The following is a 10,851-nucleotide window of genomic DNA, read 5'->3' on the forward strand; positions in this document are numbered from 1 at the left end:
TCAATGTACCAAATGTACCAGGTTATTAGATTGTGATCGGTGACCAAATTTTGGTTACTAAATTGTTTACCAACTATTGTGACGAGCAGTCATAAACTTAGTGACAGGATTTTGGTCAATAAAAATTGATTTTGCTCAGCGCGTTTGTAACCAATTAGTGACCGTAAACTTATCACTAGGTCAGTGACGGGATTAATGACAAATGTAGTGACAAAATGTGTGACCATGTCTGTGACGACTAAATCTGTCACTAAAGGTCGTGACAGATTAGTGACCAAACTTGTGACCGCATTCTGTGACAAAATCAGTGACCAAGTTGCCTTCGTCACTAACTCCGCAACTGGATAGTGACGGGAAATACATAATTTCTTAAATATTTAATTCTTGAATTTGTAACGGCTTAGTGACGGCGGTTCTGTCACGGAGGTTAGTGACGGGAATTGCCGCCGTCACGGAGAATTTAGCGACGCGTGTTTTTGTAACGAAGTCAGTGACGGGAGCTCCGGTCACAAATTCCATATTAGTAACCGGAAACACGGTATAGTGACGGAAATCTCCGTCACTATACGCGTGTTTTCTGGTAGTGTATTTAGTATATTTGAAGTTTAGAATAATTAAGGCAAGCTCACTGCCAATCAGTTTGGCATAGTCCTGAACTTCAGTAAGGTTAAACTTTAAGGTGCCAAGCATTTCTGGATCTCTAATACGCCTAAAAGAGTTCAAATTTTCTGCTGGATTCCTCTCCTTTCTTTAGACTGCCCACTTGACATATGTGCGACTACTTCAAACTGGAATATAGATAAACCTCAAGTGTTAAGAGGCCCATGTTCCATCTACTCTCTGGACGGGTTGGATCTTGCAAGCTATGGTTGTGTGGCGGAGAATTTCCTTACTACGAAATAAAAAAAAAAATTAGAAGATGATGAAGAATGAAGATCAGCTAATTTTAACAGTTTTTCATTACTATATACCTCTTCTAAAGCTTCAAAAGCTGATGTATTTTAACAATTTATACTCTTTCTTGTATTCATTTATTATCCTTAATCCGTGGCTAGGCTCGGCTCAGCTTGTTTGCACCTCTAACGGCAGCAATAATGCATTAAATTAGGCTGTTTTAGTATTATAAACATGGGTTATCGTCGCCCATCACCATGCTTGGACTCAGTGCCAACGCCCGGCGTGCAAGGCGTGTCGGCCACGTCTCGGCGCAATGGGGACGGCAGACGACTTCAGAAGTCACGGGGCAGCCTCTGGATTTTCCTATCAAAAAAGAAAGGCGCAAAGCTTTCCAGCTTAATTACTTCATTCGGCGGGCGTGGCCTTGAACCTATCCATCTATCCCTTATCTCTTACTTCCCAGACAAATGGATGAGGGGCACCACGTCGCACCAGGCGGTCGTATTAATCTCATCATTCCATGTCTTATGGCGGAGAGAGAAACAAAAACCAAGAGACCGACCAAGCATGGCGATCATCGTCTCAGTCCTCAGACGACTTCCCTATCGATAGAAACAAAGAGCGGAGACCCGCGAGGATAAAAGACATGCAAATGGATAAGTACGTGTGCGTCACTTTTTTCGCCACCATGACATGCCAAAATCCAGAAAAGCCAGAGCCCGTGGAATTACAACTTATAGAAAAAGAAAGGTTTCCAACTGTGACACCCAAACGTGCCCACTTGGAGCAGTGCTCTAGCAGTAAGCTGTGCGCGCCTGCTACACCGCAGAATACTATACGTTTCTGACCATTATGAAGATGGACAACCATCCAATAATATTTGTCATTTATGATATGGTATGCAAACAAAATAGATGGCCGTCCACAACTGTATGGCGTCTGTTTGATGCAGTCGTTGAGTGAGTTGAGCCATAAGCTGTTCATGGTGTTAGAATTATTGTAGAACATTATGCCAAACTTAGTTAGATTTACTAAATTTCGTCAGCCTCCTAGTTTGTAGAACATAGGTCCTTCTCTAATTAAAGGCACATTATAAGCATTTGTAAGGCATCAAACCGATATATCATAACTAGTTGGGAGATGTACAATAGCTCCTTCTAACACCTTGGAGAAGATAACTACCACATTTCATTTTATATAGCAAAGCAGTGGCCTATAAGATGTATGGGAAACCAACACAAATAAAAAGAAAGCAGTAAGACTCCCATCTCAACATGGCTGTAAGTGTACTTCCTAACAACAGCACCACAACATGCATGGCTATAAGTGTAATACCCAACCCAGCTAGTAACGAATTAGGCTTGGTTTACTTGATTGGCCCGGATGTAAGAGTTGGAGTAGAATATGAAAAAAGAAAGAATAGAGCCCTATTCAACTTGGAGTAAGAGAAGGAAAAAAAAGATAGAGCCCTATTCTACTTGGAATAGGAGATGGACTGCTCCTCCATCTCGATTTTTTACAAGAGCTAGGAAATATAGCCTCCAACGACTATTTAAAGACCCCCATACCCCCTTTCACCTCACCACTGATAAGTTTTTCCAATTACCACCGTTGAACCATCGTTGGTTCCTTCTCCTTCTTCTCTTGACTTTCAAAGGTCTTAGCTCACACTGCTTATCTGAGATTTCAGTTGAGCGCTCTTAGAAGTCTTAGGTTCGAAGAGGAATTGTCGAAATTATTTGAACCTATAGTTTGATTTCGCTCACAAAGTAAGTAATGATATGCCTTGCTAGATTTTTTATTCGTATAATATTATTTTTATATCAAATAAATTTTTAATCGGTCTACATGTGATTTATGAATTTTATGAGATAGTGCTTGGAATAAAAAATAGATATGTAATTTGGAATAATATTTTGAACTGATCATATATTTAATCCAAATTATTGTTATATTGTTTACTGATCTTATATCGTATATATATATATATTTTGATTAGATTATGATATATATATATGTATTTTGAATTTTGACATGTATCAAGTTTGAACTCCTGATCTTACTATGTTCTAAACCCTACCAATTGGGGGTTATGCATTGACACTTCTATTATTATTGAGCTCATTGATTTTGCTTTTAGCCCTGCCGCATGATATAAATATAGTATTCTGGTCTACTCTGTAGGGGTATAAGTGCGATATTCTAGCCCACTCTATAGGGTATAAGTGCGGTTTTGTTTCTGGCCTAGCTACAGAGTATATGTGGTTCTAGTTAAAAGCTGTTGAGTTGAATATGATTTGTTTTGAATCGTATTTATGATTATGTATATGAATATTTGAAAGATATGGATCCCAATGGATTTATGTTTTGAAACAGAACTAGTTATATTTTTATACTAATTCGTGATAATTTGTATTTTACTATTGTATTCTATGTTATTATATGAATTGTTTAGTTAGGTTATTTATTACTTACTGGGTTGTTTATTTCATTATACGATTTCTTACTATTTTTATAGATCTGAAGAATTAGCTATTAGAACAAACCCGGCTCATAGCTTATGTGGACTAGGGGCCACTATAATACGAGTTTATAAAAACTGACCACGGGCCGATCGTGGTGTTTGTGATTAGATTTGAATAGATTTGAACCCTTAGCCTGATGAGGACGTCAAAACTTAAACGTAGAAGTATGTGAGGACCCGTGCAGGTGTGTGTTTAATCCCATATTAGTTATTAGCCAAGAAGATCTTGAGTACTTATATATGATTAAGAAACCCAAAAAATACTTTCCGACTAGCTTTTTGGGTATGGTCCTCAGTTGTTACAAATGTGGAGATTTATCATAGGAGAGCAACTATAGATAAGATTTTCATATCTTTATTTAGACTAGATTTTATTTTAGAATTGATGTAAGATTTTAGAATATTATTAGTCTACAGGACTTTTAATTTTGTTATTTAAATTAGAATTAAATGTTAATTATTTAAATTTATTTCGCTACTTGTTTATGATATCATGTTGAGATATCTTGCATGCTCATAAGGAGAATTTTTTATGAGTATGCAGCGATTATTACAACTCTGGCTCACGATCTCGGTCGGGGCATGAAAATAAGTCTTGTATTAACACCTTAGAAACCCCTCCAATCCTTACCGGCCCAATAAATTAAAAGGTAGTGGATATCCAGTAGAACCATCGAGGCCCAATTAAACACGTTCATACTTGTTCCCAATAAACTTCTTTTTTTTTTATTGTTTTCCTTTTTTTGCAACTAACACCTACCTATCATCCTTTATTTGCGACTAAGTTCACTTTCACATTATGACAGATTCCGCTCCACCCCCCAAGCATGGAAAATTATGGGAAATTGTGGGACTTAATATGATAAATGGAATCTTAATCCAATCACATATAATTCTCCCCTGTCCTCCCTCGAGACTATCATCTTCCTTCCTTTCCCCTTTTCACATGATATTGAAACAACTAAAAATATCAATAGATTATAGAATGAACATTGAACGGTAGCTTAGTCATGTAAAGACAGCAATTTATAAAAATATGACAAAATTTTCAAGAAAACAGCATAAATAAGAAATGAAGTCCACTATGGGTTTCATTGGGAAACACAAATAGTAACATAAATGCAGTTTTTAACTTATATATATGAGAAGGAAAGATCTTTGCTTGGAAATATGTGATAGTAGAGGTCTCATCTGTAAAATAAACTAGAACCAATTAGGGCTCCTAAATGGTCGGAAGCCGTGCGGTCCGTTGGGATTCAAACCAGAAGAGTCCGTCAAAATCCGAACGGTTTATCTAGGGTTTTCCATGGCAAACCAGAATCCCGGCAGCCGGTGGGCTTTTTCCCCCAGGAGTCGATGGAGGGATTAACGGTCTCCGAGGCGGATCCAGGCCGGCAAGGTCCGCAAGGCCGTCCTTCGTCAGCTCAGCTCTCTTCTCTTCACGTCAGTACTCATCCTTTTCTCTCTTCCCTTTTCTTTCCTCCGTACTATGAGATCTTTTCTTTTTCTTGTTTTCCCTTCTTGATATGTTTTGGTTTGTCATGGCTGTTACTGGTTAGTTCTTTTTCTCTTTCGTGATGAGGAAGGAGGATTGGTATAGTATATATAGGGAAAACTCTAGGAAAACGAATAGGGAAACCAGTTTGGGAAGCTGGTTGAGTAATTACCGCAAAGTTTGCCCTACGTCCCCTATGTCACAACCCAGGATAAAATGGCTAGCTGGAAGATATATTTTAGGTTGCTTAGTTTTGTATACGTATCTAAAATCTCTCCGATGAAAAACCGATTTGAGACTAAACATACACTTACATGCCCGGGTCCTCACATACTCCCTCCGTTTAAGCTCCAACGTCCTCATCAGGCTAAAAGTCTAAATTTATTCAAATCTAATCACTTGCATCATGATCAATTCGTGGTTAGTCTTAATGAGCCCATGCCGCAGTATCTCCTAGTCTACATGGGCTATTGGCCAGGTTTTCTTTGACACTATTTGTTACAACTCAGGATCTTACTCAAAAAGACTACTTGTAAGGTTTTTTTTTTTTTTTTTGTTTCTTAGCTCTGTATATGTATCCAAAATTTTTCTAGCGAATAATCAATGTGGGATTAAACACACACCTACATGGGTCCTTACATGAGGAGAGATGGTTAAATTTTATAGAAAAAAGGCCATTAATTTTTTTTTTTTTATCATAGATGGCACATTTCATAAAGCTTCTATGCCTATGGTTCATGAACCTTCTCTTACATGTTCTACCTAATTTTGGTTAAGTTCTAGCTATTTTGATAGTTTTGACAATCTGCGAAGCTAGCTTCTTGAAGAGTTACATGTCAACTATGTAACTTTTTTGTTTGAGTCTTTGAGATTTGTGTTAGTAAAGTATTTCTTGATTTTTTCTTAATATGTTTTGTGATGGCCTGGTTGAGGCTTGGTTCGCTCGATTGGCTTGACCCAAGTTTGGCCTAGCCCAAGCTGCCATTGGAGGGCAAAAATATTGGAGCAGGGGATTGCGATCCCCGCCCGAATGGCCGCCGTTAGGAAGGCACGGCCGGCGTGAACTCCACGAGGGACTGGTACCAACAGCTGATGACCGTTGGGGGCTGTTGCAACTGGCGAATGGCTGGCCGGATCCGTTGGTAAGCCAAGCTTATCTTTTCCTCCTAAAACCTTTGATAAATATTCCGAGTCTCCTCCACTCGATCCACCACCAAGCTCTCTCCTCCCTCTTTCTTTTTCTCCGGTGGCCGACGTGCCACCTCGGCTGAGCACCGCTGTCCGAAACCACCTCATTCCCATGTTTTCACGGGCCGACCATTGACGCTCTTCTTTCGCCGGAAATCGCCACCGCTGGCCGAACTCCTTCACCTCCACCCCTCGCCGGTGAGTTCCGCATCCCTGTCGATGCTTCCTTGGGCTGAGAAGGCTGCCACCAAGGTCGCTAGGGGTGCTACCCTCTTCTCTCCCCTTTTCTGTTTTGGCCGAACACGACCGTTCTCTACTTTCCGCCACCATCTCTGGTTGGCACCTTGCCGGACGACTATGTTTAGAGCCACCAGCTGGCCTCCTTCTTCCTCTGTTTTGCTATGAAAGAAGAAGAAAGAAAGAAGAGAAGAAGAAGAAGAGGAGGAGAGAGATAGAGAGAGCTTTGTGAACACCAAGCAGCTGAATTTATAGTTCTTAGTAGTGGCGAGGTTTCAAGTAAACTAGTCTGAAATGGACTGGTGACAAACGTTGAGGTTCTCACTATTGTTCACTAATAAAACTAATGCTCATGTTTCTTTCCATGGTCAATGTTATTAAAACAGCCATGGAGGATGGCTTGAACTTTGAACAAAGCGCTGAAGAGAGTACTCTATTGGATTCATTGACCATTTTTGATTTTGCATTCATCTTGCCCTCGATGAAAACTATGTTGGGGATTTCAAATGAATTGTAATTGCCATGAATCTTGTTAAGGTGTCAAAACAGCATTAACAGGAGATGAGGGATAATGCGTGAGTTTCACTTGTTGCATAGGTCTCAATGTTTTGTGAAAAACATGAGATTGATGTCCCAAACATGGATGATACATTTGTACCTCAAGGTTGATCATGAAGAATGGTTCTGCGTCATTATCAACTGAAGCTATTTTATTCTGTCATGGCTGCAGGAGTTAATACATCTGTTTTATAGAAGTCAATACTGAGTTATTACTTTGCATGGCATGTTTAAATCCTGGTAATTCATTCTCCTCTATGATAAGAATAAGTTCCTCAGGCTTTCTTAGTTTAATCTCCAAGAGTTTTCACTAGCATTGCTGGTGACTATTGATAATCAGCTCGAAACTTATCCCATCTACCTGCAGTCTGATGGTTAGTTCATTTTGAAATAAAATTTTGGACTTTTTCTCACTTTCCGTATTTGTTAGTTCTCTGGGACTATTTCATAATTAGATGAGCAATGAATTAGTTGTTGGTGCTGGTTCTTTTTATACAACTGTATTAGATTTTTTTTTTAAATATTGTATATCATAAAATAATTGTAAAATTGTTCACACAGTTTGGATGTAAAAATACTCCACATTTCTGGCTCATTAATTCCTTCTCACACAAGGTTCATTAATTCATTGGTTACCAAGACATGGTGCAGATGATGGATCACAAATCAAGAGGTTTGCTTCTTTTCTTATATCAATTTTGTATTTTGTTTTGCTTCCCCAATTTTGATCTGATTAATGCTTGAAAACTTTATCACCGTGGCCAAGCTTAAAACCTTAATGTGGCTTTACTGCCTGACAATCTTGCTACATCGAGCATCAGATGTTATTTGGATGAAAAATTTTGAGTTTCCTTTGGCTGTTCACATTTAGCTGTAAGATTGATGATGCAAATTTGAAAAAGGCACCTCTTACAAGAATTGCTTACCAGAATTCTGCTTCTCCGTTGACCACATTATCATTTTGTATGAAGTTTCTGTAAAAAATTTGCAAAAGTTTGAGGAGGCATAAGGAGAAGGATTTTGAGTAGAATATTCAGGAGAAAGTTGCTGAAACATAGAGCGTGTGTGATTGGTCATTAAATCTCACTAACCCTGGCAAGTCTAGAAAAAGAACTGCTGAGGAGTAATCAAGCTTCAGTGGGCTTTCTTTGTGGTCAGGCAAATTTTTGTTGACAAAGTTGCCTATTGACAGATATATATCATTTTCCCACAACATCTTTCAAAGTTTAACACAATTTAGTCAATGAAGGATGCAACTGTTTCATGTAGATTTAATTGGTGGTTGTATATTTTTTTACTGGAACTTGTGCTCTCTAAACATGAAATGATCAATGATCAGAACAAAATTGGGGAAGCAAAATCTAGGATCCAAAGAGAAGCCTGCAGGCTTTTTCTTCGTAAATCCTACTTGCAAACTAGTGAATGAATCCATCATAGTAAAGAGGATTTTGATTAAGGAATAATGAGCTATCAAGAACAATCACTTGGATGTGGACCTTAAATTAGTATACTCTCTGAGGATTTAAGATATATTCGCAAGCCAGCGTCAACCTATTTCAGCAGCTGCTATTGTACTACTGGTCCAACACTAAACCTGATCTTACCAAGTATCTACAGAGTAGTGCAATTTACATAGATATTATCTTCATTTCAGATATCTTCTCCCTTCTTTTTTTTTTTTTCGAAAAACCTTCATTGTTAGATAAAGCCATTTTCCATTAATTTGGTTTTACTTTATGTTCTTGTGCTGCAAGTTTTTATATTTTATGCACTCAATTCATACCTATAAGATAATAAATCAGACCACTTCTATCAAACTACTCAACTCATTCTTTTCTTCCATCGTTATAAAGTTTTGATGTCTCTATCTTTCCAGCCCTTTAGGCTTGTTCATCTTTCTTATTTCAGTTTAATGTAGGAAGACAACCTTATATCGAAGTACTCAGCTCTTGCCGTCAAACTTTTCCTGCCAAAATAATCTACATCATGCAAGGAAGAGTGGCGGCGCCATGGTGGACTTGCATGATTTACAGTGTTGCAGTATATATTTATCAAGATGTTTTTCTCTCCATGGGTAGTTTTCCGATCGCTAAATCTTGTAATTAAATCTTGAAAATGCTTGGAACTTTTCAGGGCTTAACTTGATGGTCCAGTTCGACCGTCCATGTATTATTGGACGGCTCGTGATGCAAGAGAGTCTATGTTATATATGGTACGATGCCTTGGCAATATACTCCGCTTGATATAGGAGCGTGTTTTATACTCGAGGTATCTGATATCTGATGATATATGACTTTCATATTGCTCCCAGCCACCCAAGTAGCATGCTTTATTGCTTTATGAAGATGGCCTAACTTGGCTTAAGTTTGGTGGGATAAATTTTTTATGTTGTTTTGCCTGTACAATTTTGTAAGAAAGAAGCTATTGACTAAATAATTAAAATGCTCCCATCAATATTATTTTCTATTTTATAAAACTCTCATTTATTCTGTCATGATTCTTAATATTCGCAGTATTGACATTACTACGTTAATACTCTATGCCAAAGTCTTTAAAGTTGCCTCTATCCATGGGATTCAGATCATCTAATTGTCCAATGCAGTCCCAATATTCTGATCTCACAATGATGAATGTAAGAACGGATTGTGTGACAAATCCAAAAAAATAAATCAACATTTAATGCTATTTTAATATGAGAACCAGCAATGTGCAATGCATTGCATTGTAACCCCACTTAGGGGTCCAGATGGCTTAATTCAATTTTTTTGTTCGGGTTCTAAGGGCTCGTTTGGTTCGCGGGAAGTATTTTCCCTCCTAGGAATATGATTCCTGTGAATCAGATTCCTAGGAAGAGAATACCTAGGAAAGTACTTTTGACATGTTTGGTTAACCATGGGAAAGTGACTAATTTCCAAAGTGCTTATGTTTGGTTGACCATCCACTTTCCTAGGAAAGTTATGTATAATTCCTATTATGCCCTTAATAAAAATTAGGTCTTTAATGCCTCTTTAATGCTTCTTTAATGCTGAAGGGTCTTTTTGGGAAAAAATAAAAAAGGAGTGATTCCCACCTCATGGGAAAGTAACTTTCCCATGTTTCTCATGGGAAAGACTTTCCCATTCTGGGCTCGTTTGGTTCGCGGGAAGTATTTTCCCTTCTAGGAATATGATTCCTGGGAATCAGATTCCTAGGAAGAGGATACCTAGGAAAGCACTTTTGGCATGTTTGGTTAACCATAGGAAAGTGACAAATTTCCAAAGTGTTTATGTTTGGTTGACCATCCACTTTCCTAGGAAAGTTATGTATAATTCCTATTATGCCCTTAATAAAAATTAGGTCTTTAATGCCTCTTTAATGCTTCTTTAATGCTGAAGGGTCTTTTTGGGAAAAAATAAAAAAGGAGTGATTCCCACCTCATGGGAAAGTAACTTTCCCATGTTTCTCATGGGAAAGACTTTCCCATGAAATGTGGGAATCATATTCCCATGGGAATACAACTTTCCCATCTCTCTCCTTTGAAAACTCCAACCAAACAAGAGGCATTTCATTACTTTCCCGTTGACCACACTTTCCCCCCTCCCTTTCCTGCGAACCAAACGAGCCCGAAATGTGGGAATCATATTCCCATGGGAATACAACTTTTCCATCTCTCTCCTTTGAAAACTCCAACCAAACAAGAGGCATTTTATTACTTTCCCGTTGACTACACTTTCCCCCCTCATTTTCCTGCGAACCAAACGAGCCCTAAGTTTAGATTCATATTTCATTCAATAGAAAATTGGGTTGGATTGGATCCACGGTTACAATTTTTGACCCAACGGGTCATTCGGGCTGGATCTATATATAACTCGATTTTAATCCAAAAAATTTGTGTTCTAGTTGGGTTTGTTCAGGCTAGAATTTAGAAAACTGAGATGAGATTCTGTTGGATCTAATTTTAGAATCTAATTTG

The 10,851-nt window shown here is 38.2% G+C and overlaps 1 pseudogene; it reads left to right on the plus strand.

Moving 5' to 3' along the window:
• Positions 1–6,038: 6,038 nt before the first annotated feature.
• LOC148714386 (uncharacterized) lies at positions 6,039–7,454 on the plus strand (annotated as a pseudogene).
• Positions 7,455–10,851: the final 3,397 nt, after the last annotated feature.

Source organism: Phoenix dactylifera, chromosome 3 (genome assembly GCF_051530095.1).
Source record: "Phoenix dactylifera cultivar Ajwa chromosome 3, Ajwa_hap1_PhDact_Kaust_v1.1, whole genome shotgun sequence".
NCBI classification, from domain to species: Eukaryota; Viridiplantae; Streptophyta; class Magnoliopsida; order Arecales; family Arecaceae; genus Phoenix; species Phoenix dactylifera.